The 26,706-nt window shown below is 39.4% G+C and overlaps 1 protein-coding gene and 1 pseudogene across 2 annotated transcripts in view; one reads left to right on the top strand and one right to left on the bottom strand.

The window, feature by feature from the left end:
* Nucleotides 1–26,706, bottom strand: part of PAK1 (p21 (RAC1) activated kinase 1) — a 157,844-nt gene that overhangs the window by 113,858 nt on the left and 17,280 nt on the right. The gene's annotated exons all lie outside the window — the stretch shown is intronic.
* Nucleotides 39–18,715, top strand: LOC101088873 (annotated as a pseudogene).

Raw genomic sequence — 26,706 nt, 5'->3', positions numbered from 1 at the left:
GATTTTAGTTTTAAGAGCCAAAATGTCAAACCACGAAAATGACGGTCTCTATCAATACAGAGCGTTCCATCATGGAACTATGCAAACAGATATTGGCAAAATACTTGGTAGGACTTTGCAGAAGAAATTCAAACATGAGGTAAAAGCTGTATTAGACATCCTTACAAGGAACTTTTAGTCCTAAAATTCTACAATTTTCTCTTCACAAAGAAACAGAAGGAATAGCCCTTAGCACACTTTGAAGGGGAAAAAATACTCTAAAAGTTTTCTGAACTTTTCCAGCCTCCTTCCCTCCTTCTTTCCATAGTACAGTTCCAGCACACTGGGTCATTCACAGCCAGAGACATCATGGCTACACTTGTCTACTCTTTTCAGGATTTGTTTTTATTTTATGAAGAGGGAAGGACAGGTTTAGTTGCCAAGGAAAGAACCATGAAGTACCTCTTCAAGGGCCCAGGTCCACACCAGGGAATACCTCTCAGGAGAATGGAAAGTTAAGAGATTGGCTCTACCCAGCAGTATCCAACTCAAGGTGGCCTCTGGCTTCTCAGGACACATAGATTAATGGCCCTCAAAGCATAAAGTTAGGAACCTATACGGATGTCTACCCCAGCCCCAGCTGCCCAGACTAGTCTAAGACACTCCTGTAATTGGAGAATGATGTACTGTAAACTGAGTCCCTGCTGCCTCTATTGGTGGTCTTGGGCCATTCACTGCTTGACGTGGAGCCTGAATAATTCCAATTATAAAATGCACCAGTTGTAAAATGAATATAGAAGATGAATTGTAAGACTTTTTCCAGTACCGACATTGTTACTCTAATATAAAATAGTAATTTTATAACTAGCATCTATCCTAAATTCTCAAAAACGTAAATATAAAAATAACTGTAAATACTTATCACCTAGTGAGCACATATTATGGGCAGATGCAGTACCTTACATACTTACCTCCTTTAATCTTCACAGCAATCCTATTTTACGTATGAGGAAACAAACTGAGAAAGATTAAGAAACTTGCCCAAGGTCACACAAGTAAGTGGGAGAGCCAGAGCTTTGTCCAGACCTACTGATTCTAAATCCAATCCTCCTTCCACTAATCTATTCATTTCCAGGCTTCTATCCCAAAAAAAGAATACTACCTGGAAAATAAAAGAACAGAGAGTACGGAAAAATGGCTAAAGACTAACTTCAATCTGCTAGTAAAGATCTGCTTTCTATAGCCAACAAGGAAATAATAAAAACTATTGGAGCCACCAAAAGACAAGGGCCCTCCCAAGCTGCTGTAAGCAAGATTCATCTGAAATTCCTCCCACCTCTATCTTCTCTATTAGTCTCCAAAAGGTAGATGGGCTTGGGGACCAAGAATAGGCTAGAGAAAGCATTTTTACATCTATATAATCCTAAAGAGGCAGAGGCCAACTTTTAAGACCAGTTCTTCTCACCTGCTGCTGATTCACCCAGCCCCCTCCTCTCCCAGGAAGCCTGTTCAGTGACTTCTGCCTCTCCAAGAAAGGCCTTCATTCATTCCTCCAGATCTGAAGCTATGCCACATTAAAAATGGAGAACTAGCCATCCCCTCTCCCACCACTGGCTTAAAGAAAACTGCCCACCTCTCCCACTACTGGCTTAAAGAAAAAAAATCTAAGGGGAAAAGGGTGAGAAAAACATCTAGATTTCTTAGAAGACATCTACGTCCACTGCTCTGCTGTTCTATCTATAGAGATGTAGAAAGGATAGTAGGCCAGGACCCCCAGGCTACTGCTTGCCTAATGGCATCAGAAAAACCAACTCCGTCTTTACACGGAGAAGGCTTCTGCAATCACTCAATCCAATGGTTTCCAAGCTTTTTTTTTAAAGCCTTTCAAACTCTTTTTTCCAGTCAAATCTTACAGAAACAACAATATGTAAACAGGTAAATGCATAGCTGCTCTGGCTGAAAAGGAGGTGGGGAAGTTCCCCTTCCTCAGTGTCTTCCCACTTCCCAGTCTCACCACAATAGCCTGTGAAGTTGCACTTCCAAACCCTGAGACTCTAGTTTACACCTCCTTGTGTTACTTAAGGAAACTGGGGTCAAGGGGGAGAACGTGACTTTGTCAAAATCACAGTTAGTGCCTAAGCTGGAACTCAAATTCAGATGTACTGACTTAAATGGCAGTCAATTTCCCATCTCATCACACTATTCCTTGTAGATGATCACATGAAAAGTGAATGTGAAAGGGGTTTTTAAAGCACTAAGTGCTGGAGGCTTGTAAAGTTCCCTCAGCTAATTTTCTCAACAGGTAAAGATTTCCAAGGTTAATTTCACCAGGTAGCACTCAATGGCAAAGAAACCCTCTCATGCTCCCAACCGCTCAATAAAGTGTCTATTTGTAAAAACAGGCATGATTATGTTACCAACTTAGAAAGAGCAATAGTAAATACATGAGACTCAAGAGGCTTCTGCAGGATTCCCTGTTCCCTGTGTCCTAAGAAACCATCCCTTAAAGACATGGGGATTTTCCTGATATCCACCATACCTGGAACATGGAATAGAATCTAAACTTGCATATTAAAGTTAACTCCTTAACTATGTATTATACAGCCTGGGCCTCAGTTTCTCTACAACTATGGTAGCCAGCCTCCAAGACAGTACCCAATGATCCCTGCCTCCTGGTATTCACACCTTTGTGTATCCTTTCCCACCTAGTAGAAGGGTTGGTCTGTGTGATCAAAAGAATACAGTTGAAGTGATGATATATCATTTCTGAAATTAGATTACAAAAGGCACTGCAGCTTCTGTTTTGGTTGCTCTTTTCTCTCTCAGATCATTCATTGTGGGGAAGCTAGCTGCCATGTTGTGAGCAAGGAACTGATGCTACCAGCCTGTCAACAACCAGCTAAAAACTGAAGCTAGCCAATAACCAGATGAGTGAGTGTGGAAGGGAATCCACCAGGCCCAGGTGAACCTCTAGAAAACTGCAGCTCTAGGCAACAGCTTGACTGTAATCTCAGTTGAGACATAACAGCCAGAACCACCCAGCTTGGCCACTCTAAAATTCCTCACCCTCAGAAACTGTAAGATAATGTTTATTTTTTTCTTAAGCTGATAAATTTTACAGGCAATTTATTGAAGCAACAGTACATAACTAATACAACCACAAAACTAAGGCTTCTGAGTTTACATCCGAAAGCCCATTATGAAACCAAAAGTCCATCTGAAACAAAACCCAAGGCATCTAGGGTTGGAATTTCCCCTTAAACAATAATTGTCTCTATTGCTTACTCATAAGGTGACTGGTTCAAAGTCACTTCATCTCTCTTAGTTGTGGTTTCCTCGTTAAATATATTGGGATATTTTCTTTGCACATGATGGTGAGGATTAAATGAGAATAGCTTGTAAAATTATCTTTAAAACAGTATAAAACTATACTGATTAAAATTGTTATAATAAAGACTTTGGAAGGTATCCCATCAAGCCCACTCCCAAAAGCCACCAAAAGGAGATGACCCTGTTCAGTGAAGTCAAATGGAACAGCTTCTTTTTTTACCATTTATTCAACTGTATTAAAAGTATTACCCTCAGGGCACCTGAATAGCTCAGTCGGTTAAGCATCCGACTCTTGATGTCAACTCAGATCCTGATCTCATGGTCTTGAGATTGAGCCCCCTCGTCAGGCTCCACGCTGGGCATGGAGCCTCTTAAGACTCTCTCTCTCCCTTTCCCCCAGGGGTGTGCATGTGTGCTTTCTCATAAATAAATGAATGAATGAATGAATGAATGAATGAATGAATTCTCTGCTATCACTACTTCTCATAATAACAAAAGCAACAATTATCAGTGTTTGGTATTATATACCAAGCACAGTGCTAAGTGCTTTCACATTATTTTCTCATTTAATACTCCGTTTAACATACAAAGAAACTGAAACTTAGAGAGGTTAAAGTGATTTGGTTAGTAATGGAGTCAGAATTGAACTTCACATCCATGCAACTCCAAAGACCATATCCTTTCCACTAAACCAACATGCTGCTTACCATACCTAGTAGCCTGAAAGTATCTAAGACAGAAGGCATTCAGATACAACTTAAAAGAACTGAAAACATGAAAGAGAAAGGAAGAAAAATCACCTTTCAAATTAATGGGGAAATAAAAAGATTCAGGAGATGTAGATTTTGGTCTTGTCTAGGGCACCAAGCAGTTATAACATCTTGGGCAAGTTATCTACCAGTGAAAAAATTTTTAAACCCTCATATTACATAGTACTTTTAATCTACAAAGCATTCTGAAGTATCTGCAAATATTTGATTGTCATAGCAAACCTCAAAGGTAGTTTTAACTGTCTCCATTCTACAAATGAGAAAACTGAGATCCAAAAAGAATTCCAGTAACTTGCCCGTAGTTATTAAACAGCTGGTACATGTCAGAGATAATATACCTAGATTTATTCTCAGAGGTACCTAAGATTCAATAGCTTTAGGGAATGTTCAAAGGTCACAGCAAGGACAAGAATCTGGTTTCTTTCTTACTCCCCTAAGCCAGTGCTACAACCAAGTATACAAACCAGGACAGCTTTTTTAAAACACTGATGCCTGGGCCCCATACCTACCTTTACCGCCCCCCCCCCCCAAATTTATTTGGTCCTGAGTGGGATCTAAGTGTCAATACATTTTTAAGCTTTCTTGGAGTGGCCAAACTTGAGAACTACTATCCTAACCCCAGGAGTCACAGATTAAGAAATGTCATGATCCACTCTCATTTTCTAATGTCAAATTCCTTGAAGTCATCCATTTTTTGTATAAATTCATCACATTTACAAAGAAAATGTCTTCTATTACTAAAAATGACTATGTAAGTTAAATAATTTAATTTTTGTTACCTAAGAATAAATTTTTATTCAACATGCAATCAATATCTTAATGGTCAAGATTGGATATGTGGCATGAGCAATAAAAGTGCTTATAGAAAAAGAAAGAAGTTGCCCACAAAAGTACACTATGAACAAAAACAACTAAGAAGAAAATTGAAGTAATCTTTTTTTCTCTAAATATCCCTGCTTGGGGATCTCAGAACTCCTTGGTTCTACCAAGATGAATTTACCTGGAGTGTCCTCTTATGAGGATTTAGATACTGTACAGATTTGCCTCACAGTATCTCCACTTCTCTCTGCTAATTCCACTCCTAGCTGACTGAGTTCTTTCCCCTAATCCTCAAGCCTATGGTTATGGGTTTGAACTGTGTCTCCCAAAATAAGATATGTCAAAGTCCTAAGCCCTAGTACTTCAGAATGTGATTTTATTTTAAAATAGAGTCTTTATAGAGGTAATCAAGTTAAAATGAGGTTATTAAGGGGGGGCCCTAATGCAATATGACTTGAGTCCTTACAAGGAGAAATCTGGACACAAATTTCCAAATTCCAGCTAGGCTATTTTGGTCTATGCTTACTAAGAAGTTCACACACATACACAAGGAGAGAGAGAGTCTATGAAAAGACAGGGAGATATCCATCTACAAGCCAAGGAACGCCTGAGGCTACCAGAAGCTAGGAGAAGGGCCTGGAACAGATCCTTCCTTCACCTTCAAAGGCTGTATGGCCCTGGCTGACACCTTAATTTTGGACTTGTGGCCTCCAGAACTGTGTGACTATAATTTTCTTTTGTCCTAAGCCAACCAGTTTGTGGTATTTTGTTACAGGAGGTCAAGGAAACTAATGATTCACCTTTCTCTAAACACTTCAAGTTTGTACCCAGCTTATTTGGTGGAACTGTTTAATTTTTTAGCATAGAAATCCTACAGTCCTAATAAAATCAAAGCCTCTCAAGGGCAGAAACACCATTTTATACATTTTTTTTATCTACAACTCTTAAGGAGAGACTGGTCTCAGAAAAAGTATTGAGGAAACATTTGCTCACTTGGATCACTTTCTGGAAAATGTTCTGCAGCCACTACTATTGTTTTAGAATTGAACAACCAGCTTCCTTACACCCTCACAAAATTTACCCAACCAAAGCCCCAAAACCTATAACAGGTCCTTTCTAGCACCTTCTTACAGAGATACCCCATGGTTCACCATAGGATATGTTCCCCCTTACCACAAGGAGTGATTAATTTGTTCAACTACAAGTGTGTTTCTCATGATATTTGGCTTAATTGTGCTAAGTGAAAGTGGCAACTTTTAGGGTAATGTGGCGAAGAGAAAACAGTCATGGTCATCAAATATCTAAGTAATGCTTGTTTTCTTATTTCAAATTCTCTTGTGTCTAAAATCAAACAAAAGTACACATGTACCCACCTTCTTTAACATTTAATCCTAGAGGAAAACAACAGAAACTAATATGAATTTGCCATCATTAGGAGAAAAAACACATTGAGTCATAGATAATGAAAGGAAACTTCTGTGTGTGTGCATGTGTGTGTAAATAAAAACACTTTAAATTTGAAAAGTAAAAAAAAAAAAAAAAAAAAAAAAAAGAATTGAACAACCAGAAAATCACTTTTCCTACTTCCATAATTCTGTTACACTGGAATTAGCTATTTTTATTTTATTTTATTTTATTTTATTTTATTTTATTTTATTTTATTTTATTTTGCTAATTAACATTTTTAGTTGCATTTATTAACATTTTTTAATATAATTTATTGTCAAGTTGTATACTAACATACAGTATATACAGTGTGCTCTTGGTTTTGGGGGTAGATTCCCATGACTCATTGCTTACATACAACACCCAGGGCTCACCCCAACAAGTATCCTCCTCGATTCCCATTACCCATTTTCCCTCTCCCCAGCCTCCCCCACCCAACCATCGGTTTGTTCTCTGTATTTAAGAGTCTTTTATGGTTTGCCTCCCTCCCTCGCTGTTTGTAATTATTTTTCTCCTCTTCTCTTCCCCCATGGTCTTTTGTCAAGTTTCTCAAGTTCCACATATGAGTGAAAACATGATATCTGTCTTTCTCTGACTTATTTCACTTAGCATAATACCTTCCAGTTCCATCCATGTTGCTGCAAATGGCAGGATTTCACTCTTTCTGACTGCCAAGTAATATTCCATTGTATATATATACCACATCTTCTTTATCCATTCATCAGCTGATGGACATTTAGGCTCTTTCCATAATTTGGCTATTGTTGAAAGTGCTGCTATAAACATTGGGGTACATGTGCCCCTATGAATCAGCACTCCTGTATCCTTTGGATAAATTCCTAGTAAAGCTATTGCTGCGTCACAGGGTAGTTCTATTTTTAATTTTTTGAGGAACCTCTACACTGTTTTCCAGAGGCTGCACCAGTTTGCATTCCCACTAGCAGTGCAAGAGGGTTCCCATTTCTCCACATTCTCGCCAGCATCTGTTGTTTCATGAGTTGTTAATTTTAGCCACTCTGACTGATGTGAGGTGGTATCTCAGTGTGGTTTTGATTTGTATTTCCCTGATGATGAGTGATGTTGAGCATTTTTTTCATGTGTCTGTTGGCCATCTGGATGTCTTCTTTGGAAAAGTGTCTATTCATGTCTTCTCCAACACTCTTCTTCATGAGTTTTTTGTATATAAAATACCACTTCTCTCTGATACCCATAAGTGAAAAATTCACAAAATCATAGAATCTTATACTGTTTGAGACTCAGAGAGGGCTAACAGACCATCTAGTGCAACTCTGAAGTGATACCTTCCTCAGGGCACACAATACCATTTCTCTCTTTTATTTTTAAAAAAAGTTTTAAAGATTTTATTTTTAAGTAACCTCTCCACCCAACATGGGGCTAGAACCCACAACCCCAAGATCAAGAGCTGCATGCTCCACTGACTGAGCCAGCCACATACCCCTCTCTCTTTTATGATAAATGCCACATCCTCCCTTGTCCATTGGATTAGTTACTGGCTTACAGGGCTCCTTCTCACCTTACCACCTCCCACTAGGCTATAAGCACATCAAGGGTTGAGATTTTCTCATTCATCCCCAGTGCTTATCATGATTAATGGTACATGGTCAACCAACAATTCCTAAAGTATTGTTTTCTCTTTCTTTGCCACAAGTCTATGAGCTTCTCCAAGAGAGGAACTGGATCTTACTCACTTTTATATACCTAGGGTCTAGCATAGCATGTAGCATAAAATAAATACAATAATATTTGTTGTTCATGTAATAAAAATGTTTTACTCACTATTTCTGTGCTAGACTATTCTAGCCTATGAACTTACTAAGAAGTTTAGATACCCAATAACCAAAAAACAAAAAGTAGCAAGTCAAAATAGAGCCAACTTCTACTCCAAAAGGAAAAATTATAAATGTTTAGGTATCTTAAATAGGTTAGGTCCTAAAGACCCACAGCTGCCTGGGATGACACAAAGTAGAGATTCCAAACAATTATCTTGAAAAATTCACTCGGGCAGCTCTCGAAACGAAAGACATAATTTTCTGCTTACCTAACATACATCCATTAACAGTACCTGAATCTTAGGGTGCCTGGGTGGCCCAGTTGGTTGAGCACCTGAGCTCTTGATTTTGGCTCAGGTCATGATCCCAGGGCCCTGGGATTGAGTCCCATGTGGGACTCCATGCTGAGAGTGAAGCCTTCTTAATATTCTCTCTCTCTCCCTCTGCCCCTCTCCCCTGCTCGCTTGCTCTCTCTCTCTCTCTCAAAAATAAGTAAGTTAATTAATTAATTAATTTTTTAAAAACACAACAACAACAGTACCTAAACCTCAACCAGACTAAGAACAACAGCCTGGCCAAGTGTCTTGTTCCAGATCTCCACTGGTATAAAGAGAAGTCCAAGCCAGCATCAGAAAAACACTAAATCAGACTTCGAAAGAACTTCTCAGTTCCTAATAGGCTCCGACGACTTCCCAAAGAAGGAGTCCTCTAGGTTCTGCTGAAGCCCAGAGAAATGGTAGACCTCAACACATTTTCAAACTGGTAAAGCTCAGTGGAAGCTCAATGGAAGCTCATTCTTCCACACATAAATGTCACCTCCTTTCTGGAGTCTTCAGTGCCTCTTCTCCTCCCTTTCCACTCCTTGCTTAGATAATACTTTGTACATCCCTCTATTATACATTCATCATTGAATGTTATAATAATTTTAGTGTCTTTCTCTCCTGCTAGAGCAGACACACAATAATCACAACTACAAAAAAACAAAATTGCTGCTCCTTTCCATGCTAAGACCTCAGGTACCCTGGCTTGTCTTAATTCTGGGAGAAAAAGCAAAAAAAGGTGAAATGTTTTAAAATACCTGCCTGTTTACCATGTATTGCCTAAGAGCCATGGGTTTGTATACTGCAATTCCTCTTTTTTTTAATATTTTAAAATTTTAAAATATTTATTTTTGAGAGAGAGAGAGAGCGTGTGAGCGTAAGTGGGGGAGGGGCAGAGAGAGTGGGAGACACAGAATCCAAAGCAGGCTCCAGGTTCTGAGCTGTCAGCACAGAGCTTGACATGGGGCTCAAACTCACAAACCATAAGATCATGACCTGAGCCACAGTCGGAGGCTTAACTGACTGAGCCACCCAGGCACCCCTTTAAATATTTTAAATAGCAGCATTTATTCATTACCTTATATATCCTGGATATTGTGCTAGATACATCAATATGAATTAGCACAATACTCCTAATAACACAGTGCATTAGACAGATACTCCCAAAGTGGTTCCCAAAGGATTTTCATAGATATCTTGCATCTCCACCACATACACACACACCAAATTAATTAGTTTTCAAACAAATTTAATGAAATACTAAACTAAAAAGTCAAAGGGGTTTTTTATACTGCAGATGTTCTTGTGGTCTTTAACACTATAGGGTAGAAACTCCAAGATGGAGAACATTTCATTGTCATTGCTACTATGTTGGGTTTTTCTCCTTTTTGTTTATTATACACACACACACACACACACACACACACACACACACACACAATTTATATTTACACACATTTAATTTAAATCCAAGTTAGTTAACATATAGTGTAATAATGATTTCAGGAACAGAATTTAGTGATTCATCACTTACATATAACACCTAGTGCTCATCCCAACAGGTGCCCTCCTTAATGCCTAATGCCCATTTAGCCTATCCTCCACCCCAACACCCCTCCAGTGACCCTCAATTTGTATTTAAGAGACTCTTATGGTTTGTCTCCTTCTCTGTTTTTATCTTATTTTTGCTTCCCTTCCTTTATTTTTGAGAGAGTGTGAGTGGAGGAGGGCAGAGAGAGAGCAACAGAGGATCTGAGGCAGGCTCTGCACTGACAGCAGCAAGCCCCGTGTGGGGCTTGAACCCACAAACCACGAGATCATGACCTGAGCCAAAGTCAGACACTCAGGCGATCCACCCAGGTGCCCCACTTCCTTTCCTTTTTTAAAGTATTGTGCTCTAGTCAGAATGGTAGGCAGATACACACACAGAGACTTCAGAGCACTCAATTCTATTTGTCTAAATCCTAGGCCTTCATCATCCTGAACAAGGGGCTAGACATTAGCATTAAAGGGTCAGTGCTCTTCAGGAATCAGGAAAATCTCAGACTCCTTAGAATAGTAAGGAACTTAGAGGTCATCAAGGAAAAGTTCCTAATTTATAGAGGGAAACTGAGGCCCAAAAAGGAGAAAGGATTTGGTCAAGATTCCATAGTTTGCTAAAAGCAAACTCATGTTTTGATGATTATTTCAGTGCAGTTTCTGATGTATCTTTTCTCTTTTAAAAAAAAAATCCAATCTCAAAAGTGAGGATTAGCGGGGGCACCTGGGTGGCTTAGTCAGTTAAGTATCCAACTCTCGACTTCAGGTCATGATCTCATGGTTCATGAGACTGAGCCCTGCGTCAGGCTCTGCACTGACAATGTGGAGCCTGCTTGGGATTCTCTCTCTCTCTCTGCCCCATCCCTGCTGGAGCTTTCTATCTTTCTCTGAAAATAAATAAACTTTTTAAAAAACAAGGATTAGGGAGGTAATTTGTCCAAAGTCATATACCTAGTACATGATCAAGTCAAAATCTAAACCTAGGACATCTCCTAGGAAGGTCTAGCCTCTAACTCTCACTTACTTTCATGTCAAAGTTTTGTGACTCCAGATATAAATGCAACTTCATTTTCTTGACCTTTAAATTCTTTGAAGTTTGCTTGTAGTCCAATTTGGCAGAATAAAAACACATTTACCTATGTTCCTACCCAAAATCACACTAAAATAATATAAAGGTATTTTATTTATTTTTTTTTAATTTTTTTTAATGTTTATTTTTGAGACAGAGAGAGACAGAGCATGAACGGGGAAGGGTCAGAGAGAGAGGGAGACACAGAATCCGAAGCAGGCTCCAGGCTCTGAGCTGTCAGCACAGAGCCCGACGCAGGGCTCGAACTCACGGACCGTGAGATCATGACCTGAGCTGAAGTCGGACGCTCAACCGACTGAGCCACCCAGGCGCCCCAATATAAAGATATTTTAAAAGGTATAAACAAACCTCAACAAGGAAGAGAATGGGTAAGAGACATCAGAAGATGTCAGATTTCAACAAATTTTTAGACTATACAGAGTGAATGGAGGATTTGTGACCTTTTTTTAAAAAGAAAGGTAAAAGAAGCTACAGTGTAGCATGGTCCCTGCGCAACAGAGGTGTGTGGTCCTTAGACAGAAGGATCACATCCCCTGGAAAAACCACTAAACACCTAAAAGAATAGGCTTAGGAAGTAGTAATCATTTGACTCAAATCACATAAGGCTACCAAAAGCTTGAACCCTCGTCTTATTTTTGCTACCTTTCTGTAACACATTTGCTATTAATCAACTTAAGAAAATATAGAATGACTCAACAGCCCACATCACAAAACAAGGAGACAGGAGTGTTTCCCAAGGTCTACAATTTGGCCTCCTTTACTAACTCCATAAAAGTCCTTCGTGTTTAGGTTCTCCCTGGTAAGAGCTTAGGCTATTCAAACATTTGGAGTAAGAACCCCATATTCCAATTCATATTTCAATTGTCTGATTCTACAACTCTGAAAAAGTAGGTTATCAGCACCTGACAAAATTATGACAAAGCTTGGAAGTGAAAGATTTCAGAAGCACTACCACTGTTTCAGGTCAAAGCTGAGCTCATCCACATTACCCACGATAGTGACAGAGAAGAAGCTTTTCATCCCTTTTTAGAACAGAACATGCCCTAAGGTAGGTGTTGTTACATCTGCTAACCAGCTAAAACAGATTCATTTGTAAGTGCCAAATTTTAGGACTGCCTACAGTACCGATTAAAGCATTAACAACTCCAGGATCATTTCTTAATACACAGCAATTATGTGAGTGCTACTGCTGTTTGCACCCTACTCCCATTTGAACTCTTATCTATCACCGCATTAAGCACATCTACTTACTCAATTTGTGTTTTTCTAATGTACACAGAAAGAATACTGAATTAGAAGTCAGAAGAATAGTTCTAAATACAGCTCAAGCTTTGAAGTCAGCAAGCAGGTTTGAATCCCAGTCTTCTGTGAGATAATAAACAAATCACTCATCTCTGGGTCTCAATTACTTCATCTGTACAGTGGGTGTAATACCTACATGAGAGACCCAATGTAAGGATTAATTGACAGTATATGGCAACTTGCACAGCAGTAAGGCACTCAGTAATGTTAGTTGCTTCTTTTGTTGACCACCTGGCATATGACAGGTACTTCCAACACTGGAATAACTGAGGAAGTGTTTAGGGAGAGGGCAGATACATGAACAAGTATAATTACAATACAATAAAGTACAATACAATAAATGCTGTCATAGCTTTTAGAAGAAAGTATCACATAAACACTGAAAAAAAGGATATTCTGTCTGGAACAGGAGGACAGTGTCAGAGAAGGTATCAGAGACAGAGATATTTTAACTGGGCTTTGAAGGTTGTTGAGCAGAAGTACAACAAAGCAATGAAAAACAGGTTACACTAAAGAAACTATGAGAAACAAGTTAGGGAGACATGAAAGAGGTATATGTGGCTTATTTAAGCAACAGCGAGAGAAAACCTGAGAGAAGTGAATGAGTTACACCAGACCAGAAAATTAGCATAAAGAGCCTACCCATACGAATTTTTTGTGGAGAGGAAAGTGATATGAGAGAGAAGGAGAAGTATCATGTGAGAAACTCATGAAGAAAATATTTAGTACAAAAGAAATAAAATCACCACTGTGATTATAAAGGACTGTGATATGGAGAAGAACCTGAATTTACTTTGTATGACCCAAGGGTCAGACTTAGGAAGGTAGAGGGAAATGAAGAGTGACATAAAAATGGTCCAGCAATGGGGTGCCTGGCTGGCTCAGTCAAAGGAGCATGCAACTCTCGATCTCGGAGTCATGAGTTTGAGCCCCACATTGGGTGTAGAGATTACTTAAATAAATCATTTTTTTAACAACCCAGGGATATTAATCACATACAGAGTGGGGTATTTGGAATTTAAAAGGAAATGTCCCTTCTTTAAGTGATGAAATTAGCCCAGAGAGCTCAAGGAAGAAACTCTTTATCTACTGGCTAAGGAGCCCAGGCTTTCTCTTCCTCTTTAGGGACAGGACTTGACTTGATGGGCTTTTGACGGAACCACGTTTGAGGAAGGTGCTTCTGCCACTTCCTGAGATACTTACACAATTCAATTCAACCTCCAAAGGGAACATTAGCCCACACAAAAACAGCCTAAAAAAGAAAACTAAACTAAAGAAGGCAACTGACTTTAGAGGAAACTAGGCTTAAAGACAGAAGGGCTATAGGGCTGCAGAACATCACAGACATCAAGTATGTGCTACTCTGTAATGGAGGAAGTAAGCAACAGAACAACTGCAATACCCTTACCTAAATGTCAGAGTTGTCAGGAGTCACAGGGGCATCCAGGCCAACACACTATACAGAGAAACTGAAGCCCAGAGAAGGGAAAGAAGGAAGAGCCAGGCCTAAAAACAACTTACACACTTTACACTGCAGGTAGGCTCGTTTACTGGTATTATCTCAATTTTCCTCAAGTAGGAGGAAGTAGGTATTATTCTCCCAATAAGATTCTAAGTTCTTTAAAGCATTCTAATGTTTGTGTTAGTTACGCTTGTGGATTTCTGGAGTAAATGATACTTTCTTTCCTTTTTGACCCCATGGGTTATTAAAAAAATTCACTTTGAGGACTGAGGTTCCCCCACACAAATAACATAGACTACAAAAACAGTTTCTCAACACCTCACCCCAATTGCCCTACTCTCTAAGTCTAGATCTTCCAATGTATCCTATGTTCAATAAAAATTAGTCTATGTCAAGAATTACACATGGCCAACAGACACAAGAAAAGATGCTCAACGTCACTCATTATCAGGGAAACGCAAATCAAAACTACAGTGAGGTATCACCTCATACCTGTCAGAATGGCTAAAATCAACAACACAAGAAACAACAGGTATTGGCAAGGATGCAGAGAAAAGGGAACTCTCTTGCACCATTGGTGGGAATGTAAACTGGTGTAGCCACTCTGGAAAACAGTATGGAGGCTGCTCAAAAATTTAAAAATAGAGGCTCCTAGGTGGCTTAGTCGGTTAAGCGTCCAGCTTCAGCTCAGATCATGATCTCACTGCTCGTAAGTTCGAGCCCCACATCAGGCTCTGTGCTGACAGCTCAGAGTCTGGAGCCTGCATCAGATTCTGTGTCTCCCTCTCTGCCCCTCCCCCACTCACACACTGTGTGTCTCTCTCTCCCTTTCAAATATAAACATTAAAAAAAGTTTTTTTTTTAAGTTAAAAATAGAATTATCCTACAATCTAGCAATTGCACTACCGGTATTTACTCAAAGAATCCAAAATACTAATTCAAAGGGACAGATGCACCCCAGTGTTTATAGCAGCATTATCTACAATAGCCCAACTATGGAAACAGCCCAAGTATCCATCGATTGATGAATGGATAAAGAAGTTGTGAGATACACACACACACACACACACACACACACACACACACACACACACACAGTGGATATTACTCAGCCATCAAAAAGAATGAAATCTTGTCATTTGCAATGACATGGATGGAGCTAGAGAATATTCTGCTAAGCAAAATAATTCAGTCAGAGAAAGACAAATACCATATGATTTCACTCATATCTGGAATTCAAGAAACAAATAAGCAAAGGGGGAAAAAAGAGTGAGAGGCAAACCGAGAAACAGACTCTTAACTAAGGAGAACAAACTGATGGTTACCAGAAAGGGGGGGGGGATGGGCTAAATAAGCGATAGGGTTTAAGGAATATACTTGTGATGAACACTAGGTGATGTATGGAAGTGTTGAATCACTATATTGTACACCTGTTACTAATATTACACTGTATGTTGGGCTGCCTGGGTGGCTCAGTCAGTTAAGCATCCAACTTTGTATCAGGTCATGATCTCACGGTTTGGTTTCTGAGCTCGAGCCCCACATTGGGCTCTCTGCTGTCAGCACAAAGCCTGCTTCAGATCCTCTGTCTCCCTTTCTCTCTGCCTCTCTGTGGCTTCCATACTCTCTCTCTTAAAAAGAAATATTTTTTTTAAAACTTTTTAAATATTACACTGTATGTTAACTAACTGGACTTTATTAATTTTTTTAATCTTTATTTATTTTTGGGAGAATGAGAGAGAGACAGAGTGAAGGCAGGGGAGGAACAGAGAGAGAGGGAGACACAGAATCCGAGGCAGGCTCCAGGCTCTGAGCCGTCAGCACAGAGCCCGACGCAGGGCTCGAACCCATGAACTGTGGGATCATGACCTGAGCCAAAGTCGGACACTTAAGGGGCGCCTGGGTGGCGCAGTCGGTTAAGCGTCCGACTTCAGCCGGGTCACGATCTTGCGGTCCGTGAGTTCGAGCCCGCATCAGGCTCTGGGCTGATGGCTCGGAGCCTGGAGCCTGTTTCCGATTCTGTGTCTCCCTCTCTCTCTGCCCCTCCCCCGTTCATGCTCTGTCTCTCTCTGTCCCAAAAATAAATAAAAACGTTGAAAAAAAAATTTAAAAAAAAACAAAAAAACAAAGTCGGACACTTAACTGAATGAGGCACCCAGGCGCCCCAGCTAACTGGACTTTAAGTAGAAAATTCAAAAAATGTAAAAACAAAAAAAAAAAAAAAAAAAAAAGGTTCTATTTCAGTTCTTGTGCTGAGAATAGGAAATACAGATTTGAATCAGACAAGACCTCTACCTTCAAGGAGTTTCCATTCTAGTAAGGTAAACAGACATGGCAATCAGTGATGATTTTTGAGTCATAAAGACGTGAGTTCAAATCCTGGGTCTACCCTTTACTAGCTAAGGCAAGTCATTTCTTTTATCTAAACTCTATATTCCTTATCTGTGAATTGAGGGCAATATCATCAGCCCAACTCAAAGGGTTACTAAGCATTTGGTGAAATAATATATTCAAAGTGCCCAGACTAATATCTAATCTATAGTATACATGGTTAGTATATATTTACTGAATTAATAGCTTATATGAGAGTATCCTATTTTGGGGGAAAGAAGGAGAGAACCTATCAGCATTATGCTTTCCCATAATGTTGGAACTTCTAAGGAAATGCTGTTTGCTTGATCATGCAAATCTCATGTTCTCCAGCTCATGTGCCTTAGACCAACCAACTCCATCCCAGAATTAAAAACCAGAAAGAGGAACCTGGCAGGTGCCACACAATGACTAGGAATGAAGGAAATCGTTGTCTGGCCTGAACCAAGGTGATAAAGGGAAGTTGGCAGTAGAACAAAGCTTAAAAAAACCAAGACATGAAATCCCACAAATCCATCAGGCTAAAGACTATAAAAGCCTATTTAAATACAAATATCTCAGCAAAGTGGAGCTTGGATGAGAAATTAGGAGCCACAGGGGTTCATGGATCCCTATGGGCCACAGTACTTCTCCACTTCAAGTAGTCATTCTTCCAATAAAAATATACTACATATTGGGGCACCTGGGTGACTCAGTCAGTTAAGCATCTAGCTCTTGATTTCAGCTCAGGTCATGATCTCATGGTTTATGAGATGGAGCCCTGCATCAGGGTGGGATTCTCTCTTTCCCTCTCTCTCTCTCTCTCAAAATAAATAAATAAATGCTTAAATAAATACATATACAAATATATGCATACATATGAGTGTATATATATATATATATATATATATATATATATATACACACACACACACACACACACATATCTACTGTAGGTCAGGTATTTGGGGCAACAGAGGACTTAGACATGGTCCCAACACTTTGAGACATTTATATTGTCAGAGACTGAGATCACAATGAGAAAAGGTTTCACCACAAAGGTTCTCACATACTGATACTCAGTGGCCTGTAGACAGTGGTGATGAAAAGTAGCACTACTTTTCCCATTTCCATTCTCCCTTCCAAGTTTCCCAGCCACCAAATTTCCTCTACCTCTTCTTCAATCAATTCACCATATGCAATGCCTGCCATTTCTACAGGCCCTTCCCTGGACAGAAGAAAGAACCTGACTACGGGCCACTACAGTTTAAAGCAGAAACCTAACCACAAAGCCTATACCTTACCCTGCCTATAGCCTCTGAATCAAACTTTTCAAAATAGTTTTAAAGCTACAGAAGAATGAGTTCTGCTATATCTATTTTAAGTCTTAAAGGAACAGTTCTGAGAAGACAGAATTAAGTCTTCTGAGATCTCACTTACTGAACAGCTATTATGCAACAGGCACCAAATTAAATGCTTTACATACACTAATGTTCTCCACACAGCTCTGTGAGTTACTATTGTCCCAATTTTACAAAGGAAAAAAAAAAAAAACCTGTGTTCACAGAAACTAAATGACTTGCCCAAAAATCACACAGTTAATAGGTGATGGGGCCAAAATCCATAGGCAAATTAGCCATGTCCACTTTCATCTGCCTTTTTTTCCACTGCATCTCACATTTTTATCCTAATAATAACCCCACGAGGCAGGTAAAAGAGGTATCAGCATTATCCCATCTTACAATTGAGGAAACTCATACTTGAGGAAGTGACTTTCTCACGAACAAGTCAGTAAATGGCAGAGCCATGGTTTGTACCCAGATCTTCTGCCCTCAGATCTATGCTCTTTCCACTACCTGACCTTTCCTCTTACATTTGCCCTGCAGAGGGGTGTAGTGAAATGCACTTAACAGGGAGTCAGAAGTGCTGAGATATAGTCCTGACTCTGTAACTAACTTACTGCGTAATACTGAGTTGTTTTTTCCTTTCCAGTTCTGGCCCCATACACAGCAGCAGCTGAGAAGTTGATGCCCAAGAAGAGCCATCTATGAACTCCTTTTCAAGGAGGGAAAGTGGTGGCCAAGAAGGAAGTCCACATGCCTAAACATCCTGAGCTGGCAGACAAGAATGTGCCCAATCATAACATTATCAAGGCTATGCAGTCTCTCAAATCATAAGGCTACTTAAAGGAATAGTTTGCCTGGAGACATTTCTACAAGTACCTTATCAACAAGGTTATCCAGTATCTCTGTGAATACCCCCATCTGCCCCCTGAGGTTGTGCCTGCCATTCTGCACCACATCCATCCTGAAACTGTCAGGCCATGGCCCAAAGGTGTGAGGGGAGAGCAACCTGTAAGACTCACATGAGGGGAAGCTGACAGAGACACCTACAGACAAAGCACTGTGCCCCCTGGTGCCAACAAGAAAGGTGAAGTTGGGGCTGGGTCAGCAAGTGAATTCCAGTTTACAGGTGGATTTAGTCATGGATGTGGTCAGCCAGAGATTGTTTTGTGTTGAATAAATCTGTAGCCAGAAAAAAATTGTTTTAAATACTGAGTGAGTTATTTTTTCTTCTCTTGGTCTCAGTTTTCTCATTCATAAAATAAGGGTGTTGAATTGGAAAACTTTTAGGTTGCCCTCCAGCTGGCAATCTGGGTTTTAATTAGTACCAACAAGTCTATGAGAAGAAGGGTCTCTGGTTTCCTTGCCACCCAACAGTAGCTTTCTAACGCAAACAAACAAATATTAATTGTTATAGTATAAAGTTAGAAGTGCTCAGCACCAGAGTAAAAATTGTTCATTCGATTTTATTCCTTCCTTCCTCAAACACCCTAGATGTAAACACAGAAAAGACCACTAATAATCCAATGTTGGCACACCCAATAACTAGCACATCTAATAACATGCCAAGTATGCCTAGGAGTGAAGAGTATGTCCACGGTGGGCCCTTCCTTCCACTGCTGGATCCACAACACTTCTACTCACTAGGTAATCTTATTTCCTAGGTTGGGACATCAGCTCTGCTTCATTTTCAGCAGACCTGCTAATGACTTTAATTAAATCCCATTAGATATAAACAAGTTAAGATAGACTTTCGACTAATAGGGGAAAAATGAAATTTAACCCCAGATATAAATTCTTCCATGGCAGGAGATAGGAAGAGGGCAAGAAGTAGAATACAAGACTAGACAAATTACTTCCCTTAATTTCTTATATAAAGTAAAGGAGAGTGGGGCACCTGGGTGGCTCAGTCAGTTAAGTGTCCGACTTTGGCTCAGGTCATGATCTCAGGGTTTGAGTTCAAGCCCCACATCAGGCTCTGTGCTGACAGCTCAGAGCCTGGAGCCTGCTTTAAATTCTATGTCTCCCTCTATCTCTCTGTCCCTCCCCCGTTCATACTGTCTCTCTCTCTCTCAAAATTAATACACATAAAAAAAAAAAAAAACTAAAGGAAAGAGTCCAAGCCAATCCTGAACACCTTTCCCACTGTAACATAATAGAATTTTATAAATATTCTATATTTAGAAAACATGAAATGTGCAAAAAACAAAAAGTAGGACGAAGAGGGCAAAGTGTTACAAATTAAAATGATCTCACAGAAGAAAATAAAAAGGAATCAGTTATTCTGCCAAGGAAAACATAAAATATGTATGGTCACATCACCATTAATACATATTAGTTATAAGAGTGAAAAGAAATCCCTGTATCCCTGTGACAGCCAGAGTAAATAATTCACATAATGCCCCAAGAAAAGACTGCAGAGGCAGAAACCATTGCTCATGAAATTAAATCAGAGCTAATCTAAATATGGTCAAGAATCTGAGACCTGAAACAATTACTGAGAACGAGGTAATTGTCTTAGGAGGAAAGACAGTCCTAAGGGAGTACACTTTCCCTTGTCCTCAGTATAAAGTTCAAAGGACTTTGGCCAAGTATTTTTGGTAAATATTTACTAATATTTATTTATTTTACTAATATTTATTTATTTCATTAATATTGCTAAATAATTACCTAAGCACTTCCACATACATTCATTCATTTAATTCTTCCAACACTCTAGTAGTTATATTCCTTATTTTACAGGAGTTTGAAGCTCAAAGAAGGGACCAAGATGAGAACCCAATCTCTGACTCCAAGTTCAATGTACTTTCTTTTTGAATGTTTGTTTTTTGTTTTTCTGAGAAAGAGAGAGAAAGTGTATGTGGGCACAGGGGAGGGGCAGAGAGAGAGAGGGACAGAGGATCTCAAGCAGGCTCTGCGCTGACAGCTGACAGCAGCAAGCCCCATCCAGGGCTCGAAATCAGACTATGAGATTCTGATCTCAACCGACTCAGCCACCTAGGCATCCCCAATGTACTTTCTATCTCATCCCATTAGAATCTACCTCCTTCACTGCACGGGTCCTTCACACATACATTATCTAGTTTTATATTTCACAACAACCTTGTGTGGTAGAAATTCAAGATTCCTCATTAACTGACCCCCTACCCACCTCTACAGTTTTGAAACGGATGCTGTTGTCAGCCTACCCAGCATTCATTCTCTACCTTCTCCTTCCTAATAGAGCCCTGATTTTTATCCAGTATTCATCCCTCAGCAGCGTGTGTTACTAAGGCATTTCTCAAATTTTAGTCTGTTGTCAGCATCATAATCACCTGGAGGACTTGTAAAAAAAACAGATTCCTGGCCCCACACCCAGAGTTTTTGATTCAGTGAATCTGGTACATGCCCTGAGTATCTGCATTTTTAACAAGTTCCCAAGTAACCACACTTTGAAAACCACTCTCCTAAAGTAATGCTGACCCCTAGCTCCAGGGAGAGGTCTTGATTCTACATTCAAACCATAGTATTTAAACCATTCTTGACAGCCATTAGTTCAAGAACTCAGCCTTAACCAATTAGCTTCTGGTATACCTCTGGAAACTCTTGTGGTTCCAGGATGGGCAAGTAGCCTAAGTTGATCCAGTTGGACTAAATAATTTTTTTTCCCATTTTGGGAGATGAAGTCAGTGTCCATCTCTGTCTCTTTCTCTGCCTCTCTCCCTATCTCTCTCCCTCCCTCCCCTTCCCCTTCCTCTCTATGTATCTCTCTCACCCATTGGTTAACAAAAAAACTTATCTCCTTAACTGTTCCTATCAGCCAATTTATCACCATGATGAAAACAGCTTGGGGAATACACACACACACACACACACACACACACACGTGCGCATTTCCCAGACTCCTTTCTAAGGGTGATTTAAGTTTTGCTAATCAGATGCTCCACACTAGATACTGATTTGGAATGAAATTAGATGGGTGGAGAGACTAGACACAGGACATCCCTCTTATTGAAGCAAACTGCGCAGAGGTAGCAGAGTTCTAGATCTAGCAGTTGTAGCAACAGCTTCCTGATTTTGCAGCTTTTAGATTATGGCAAAGACTGTGGCATCCTTAAGAGCTCAGTTCTTCAGTGTGGTTTAAGGAATTTGTTCTTGGAAGTCCAGCCTAGGTCCATTTCTTACTCTCACAAAGGCTCTTTAATCTCTCTAGCACCCTTTAGTAAATCATTTTTCCTTGAACTTGCTAGAGTGGATTCTGTTACTTGCCCCTATTAATAAGAAACCTGACCACTAAACTGCCTTACACTAAAGATATATTATTTAAAATCATGTTCTCATAACAGCTAACCCTTTCCTTCCTTGTCTTTGCAGCAACTCTTTCCTCAGTCTGGAACGTCCTCTCCCTCAAAATTGTCTCATTTGCAAAAGCTATCTACTTCTTCCATGAAGAGGTTTACATAAAAAGGAGTTAATCACAGAGGAAAGGAAGTAAATAGACTTGACAGAGGAGACTGAGCCCTAAAGAACTAGCAATATGACATCTGGCAGAGAAGGGGCAAGGAGGAAGGAGAGGGGTATTTCATATGTAAAGAACAACATTCACAAAAGCATTAAAGTGCCTCTTGCCACCAAGGACTGACCCCATGAACTCACAACTTCTTAGAGTTGGGATTGATGCCGCAGCATATACTGGTGTTTGCTCAATAAATTAGTAGTGAATACAAGTGACTTTTAGAGTCAGTTGTCAGTAATTACTAAGTCTTAATAACTGTATTTTTTTTTTTAAAATGCTATCCTAGGAGCCACAAGGAAATTCCCATAGTGAGATCACAGTTTCCTACCCATGAAGATTTTCAATGTAGAGGGAAACAAAGATCAAGGACACAATATAAATACTATAAAATATAAAATATAAATATAAATATATAAATATAAATATAAATATAAAATATATTTATAAAATATAAATACTATAAAACAAGTGCAAATTCATATAAACAGGTGTAAGAAAAAAGATTCAAGTCATTGGAGTATCTAAAAGTAGGTGTTTTTCAGAAAGGATATTCCCCAAGAGAATTCATTAATTTACTAAATATTTATCAAGCATCTACTATGTGCTAAAAAATACTCTAGACACTGAAGATACATACAGGGAAGCAAGTAGACAAAAATCCTTGCTTTCACAAGGCTCGGATTCTAACTGAAGAAGAATTAGCAACAAAGGTTTCAAAGACAGAATTGGAAATTAAAGCACTGGTCATTAGACTCATTTTAGCTTCCTTATGCTGTAATCATAATGATAGACAACACTTACTGATCACTTGTTATGTGCCAGAATCTGCTAAGTGCTTTACAATTATTGCCTCATGTAATCTTAGTAACAAACCTATGAAGCAGGTACTATTATTAGTACCATTTTAAGGATAAGGATACTAAAACTACACAGCTTACTTAACTCTCCCCAGATCACATAAGGAAGTGGCAGGGCCACAAGATTCAAAGTTAGGTCAGTGGCAGAGGTTTTAAATGCTGCATAATAGAGAGGACAAAATTATATTTACATCAGATAGATTTTTGTTAAAATGGGAGGCAAGGAATTATTAATTTGGCATGAGCTTTATCATCTCTGAGGGGTTTTTTTTTCCTTATCCCATAAAATGAGGAATTAGATTCCCTAAACTATGTTCACTTCCAGCTTGTTTCCATGGTTTCAAAAACAATGTGAAAAGGTATTCAGGTATCTTGACCAATTGTTAGTGAAAAGGTACTCTGAAGGTCGATCCTATACAGTTCTTATCTACGAGCTGGGACCATGTGCTTCCATGCTTTCATTAAGGAGCACATTAGCATTATATTAATTGGCATAAACAGCTGTAGCACCTCCAGCAGATAGGAGACTGGAAGCACAGAGAACAAAGGGAGAGGCAGGAAAGCAATGATTGGCTGACCTGGATCCGTCTAGGTCAGGTTTGGCATTTGGCCCCTCTGCATTTCTAAGTTCTCATGAATGTGGATGCCCAGGCAGCAGCCCAAAGCCTTCCTCATTTCCATCTCAATCTCCAGGAAGAATTACAATGAGAACAAGAGCTATTGAGGCAGAGAACGGACTCTGAATATTTAAGTACACACTAGGCAGGAACCAGCAAAAGAAAGAGTGAGAGATTTTCCTTCTGGACCTAACAAAGTGTAACAGTCAAACCCTACTCACCTGACATACAAGCTCTGTCCCAAATAGTACCTTTTCAAGAAGCCCTTCCAAACCCTACAATTATTTACTTCTTTCTGTCCCTATGCATTTATTAGGTACCTCCGAAGTACCAGACTCTGAGCTAGGCACCACAGGAATATAATGAATAAAGCATAACCCCCAACATCAGGGAACTGAAGCTAATAGAGAAACAAGTACATACAGCGGGATTCTTACTATCTTGAGTATAACTAATATCAAAAACTGCCATTTAAGTTAACTGATGAGGTACCAAAACTGCCTAGTAAAATTTTTTTAAATGATTGGGACTTCAATTTATCAAACATAAAACAAATTTTTCTAATTCTTAATATTTAACAAAACTTTGTTATAATTGCCTATAAGGTAATACTTATACCAAAGAACATCTGTCACTTCACATTTGGCTTTTAAAACACGTTAAGAGGACCAATTTTGTAAAAATATTCAAGAGCTTCACCAATCTTTCCCAAGGGTCTCTCTTAATCCTTTGTTACTCAAATCATTGTCCTCTGAATCTCCTATTATGTCATTACTCATGTTAATTTTCCCTTCAATTTTAAACTGGTCTAACTCTACCTAATCCTCACTTGTCAATGATTTTTTTGTGTGTATGATTCAAACCATTCTCCAATATTGCCTTATTTCAAATTCATAAAAGTCTTAATGTTTTGCAGAAATGCCAGTTTTCATTTTAGAATCTATTTGCATCGTATTGTCAGATGTGAATTACCCACCATTAGAAAGGCACTTACTATTCCCTGCTCATGGATTGGAAAAATAAATATTGTCAAAATGTCAATACTACCCAAAGCTATCTACACATTCAATGCAATCCCAATAAAAATTGCACCAGCATTCTTCTCGAAACTAGAACAAGCAATCCTAAAATTCATATGGAACCACAAAAGGCCCCGAATAGCCAAAGGAATTTTGAAGAAGAAGACCAAAGCAGGAGGCATCACAATCCCAGACTTTAGCCTCTACTACAAAGCTGTCATCATCAAGACAGCATGGTATTGGCACAGAAACAGACACATAGACCAATGGAATAGAATAGAAACCCCAGAACTAGACCCACAAACGTATGGCCAACTCATCTTCGACAAAGCAGGAAAGAACATCCAATGGAAAAAAGACAGCCTCTTTAACAAATGGTGCTGGGAGAACTGGACAGCAACATGCAGAAGGTTGAAACTAGACCACTTTCTCACACCATTCACAAAAATAAACTCCAAATGGATAAAGGACCTAAATGTGAGACAGGAAACCATCAAAACCTTAGAGGAGAAAGCAGGAAAAGACCTCTCTGACCTCAGCCGTAGCAATCTCTTACTCGACACATCCCCAAAGGCAAGGGAATTAAAAGCAAAAGTGAATTACTGGGACCTTATGAAGATAAAAAGCTTCTGCACAGCAAAGGAAACAACCAACAAAACCAAAAGGCAACCAACGGAATGGGAAAAGATATTCGCAAATGACATATCGGACAAAGGGCTAGTATCCAAAATCTATAAAGAGCTCACCAAACTCCACACCCGAAAAACAAATAACCCAGTGAAGAAATGGGCAGAAAACATGAATAGACACTTCTCTAAAGAAGACATCCGGATGGCCAACAGGCACATGAAAAGATGTTCAGCGTCGCTCCTTATCAGGGAAATACAAATCAAAACCACACTCAGGTATCACCTCACGCCAGTCAGAGTGGCCAAAATGAACAAATCAGGAGACTCTAGATGCTGGAGAGGATGTGGAGAAACGGGAACCCTCTTGCACTGTTGGTGGGAATGCAAATTGGTGCAGCCGCTCTGGAAAGCAGTGTGGAGGTTCCTCAGAAAATTAAAAATAGACCTACCCTATGACCCAGCAATAGCACTGCTAGGAATTTATCCAAGGGATACAGGAGTACTGATGCATAGGGCCACTTGTACCCCAATGTTCATAGCAGCACTCTCAACAATAGCCAAATTATGGAAAGAGCCTAAATGTCCATCAGTTGATGAATGGATAAAGAAATTGTGGTTTATATACACAATGGAATATTACGTGGCAATGAGAAAAAATGAAATATGGCCTTTTGTAGCAACGTGGATGGAACTGGAGAGTGTGATGCTAAGTGAAATAAGCCATACAGAGAAAGACAGATACCATATGGTTTCACTCTTATGTGGACCCTGAGAAATTAACAGGAACCCATGGGGGAGGGGAAGGAAAAAAAAAAAAAAAAAAACAGGTTAGAGTGGGAGAGAGCCAAAGCATAAGAGACTCTTAAAAACTGAGAACAAACTGAGGGTTGATGGGGGGTGGGAGGGAGGAGAGGGTGGGTGATGGGTAATGAGGAGGGCACCTTTTGGGATGAGCACTGGGTGTTGTATGGAAACTAATTTGTCAATAAATTTCATATAAAAAAAAAAAAAAAAAAAAAAAAAAGAAAGGCACTTACTGAGAAAGGGTAAAGAGGACAGAGCCCAACGGTGAGCAGGGAGGGATGCTTGAGTGGGGATTAATTTTACAAGTGATCAGCTCCAATGGATAACAAATGAACTCCTAATTATAGTGCAAAGGAAAGACAGAGTGCTATGGACATTCAAAATGTTTAATAAATATTTGTTAAGTGAGCAGATAAGTAAATTATTTTACTCAATCATTCAACAAGTATTTATTGACAGCCTACTACATGCCACACACTGGTCAAGATTCTAAGTATACAGTAAGGAATGAAAAAAAAGTACTACACTGCCTTCGTCCATTTAGGCTGCTATAACAGAATACCATAGGCTGGGTGGCTTCCAAAGAACAGAAATTTGTTTCTTACAGTTCTAGAGGCAAGATCAAAGCACCAAAAGATTCAATATCTGGTGATAATTCTCTTCCTGGTTCATAGATGCCCTCTTCTCACTATGTCCTTGCATAGCATTAGGGGCAAGGGAGCTTTCTGGGGTCTCCTTTATAAAAA

This window comes from Felis catus, chromosome D1 (genome assembly GCF_018350175.1).
Source record: "Felis catus isolate Fca126 chromosome D1, F.catus_Fca126_mat1.0, whole genome shotgun sequence".
NCBI classification, from domain to species: domain Eukaryota; kingdom Metazoa; phylum Chordata; class Mammalia; order Carnivora; family Felidae; genus Felis; species Felis catus.
This window is presented reverse-complemented; position numbering and strand designations above follow the sequence as displayed.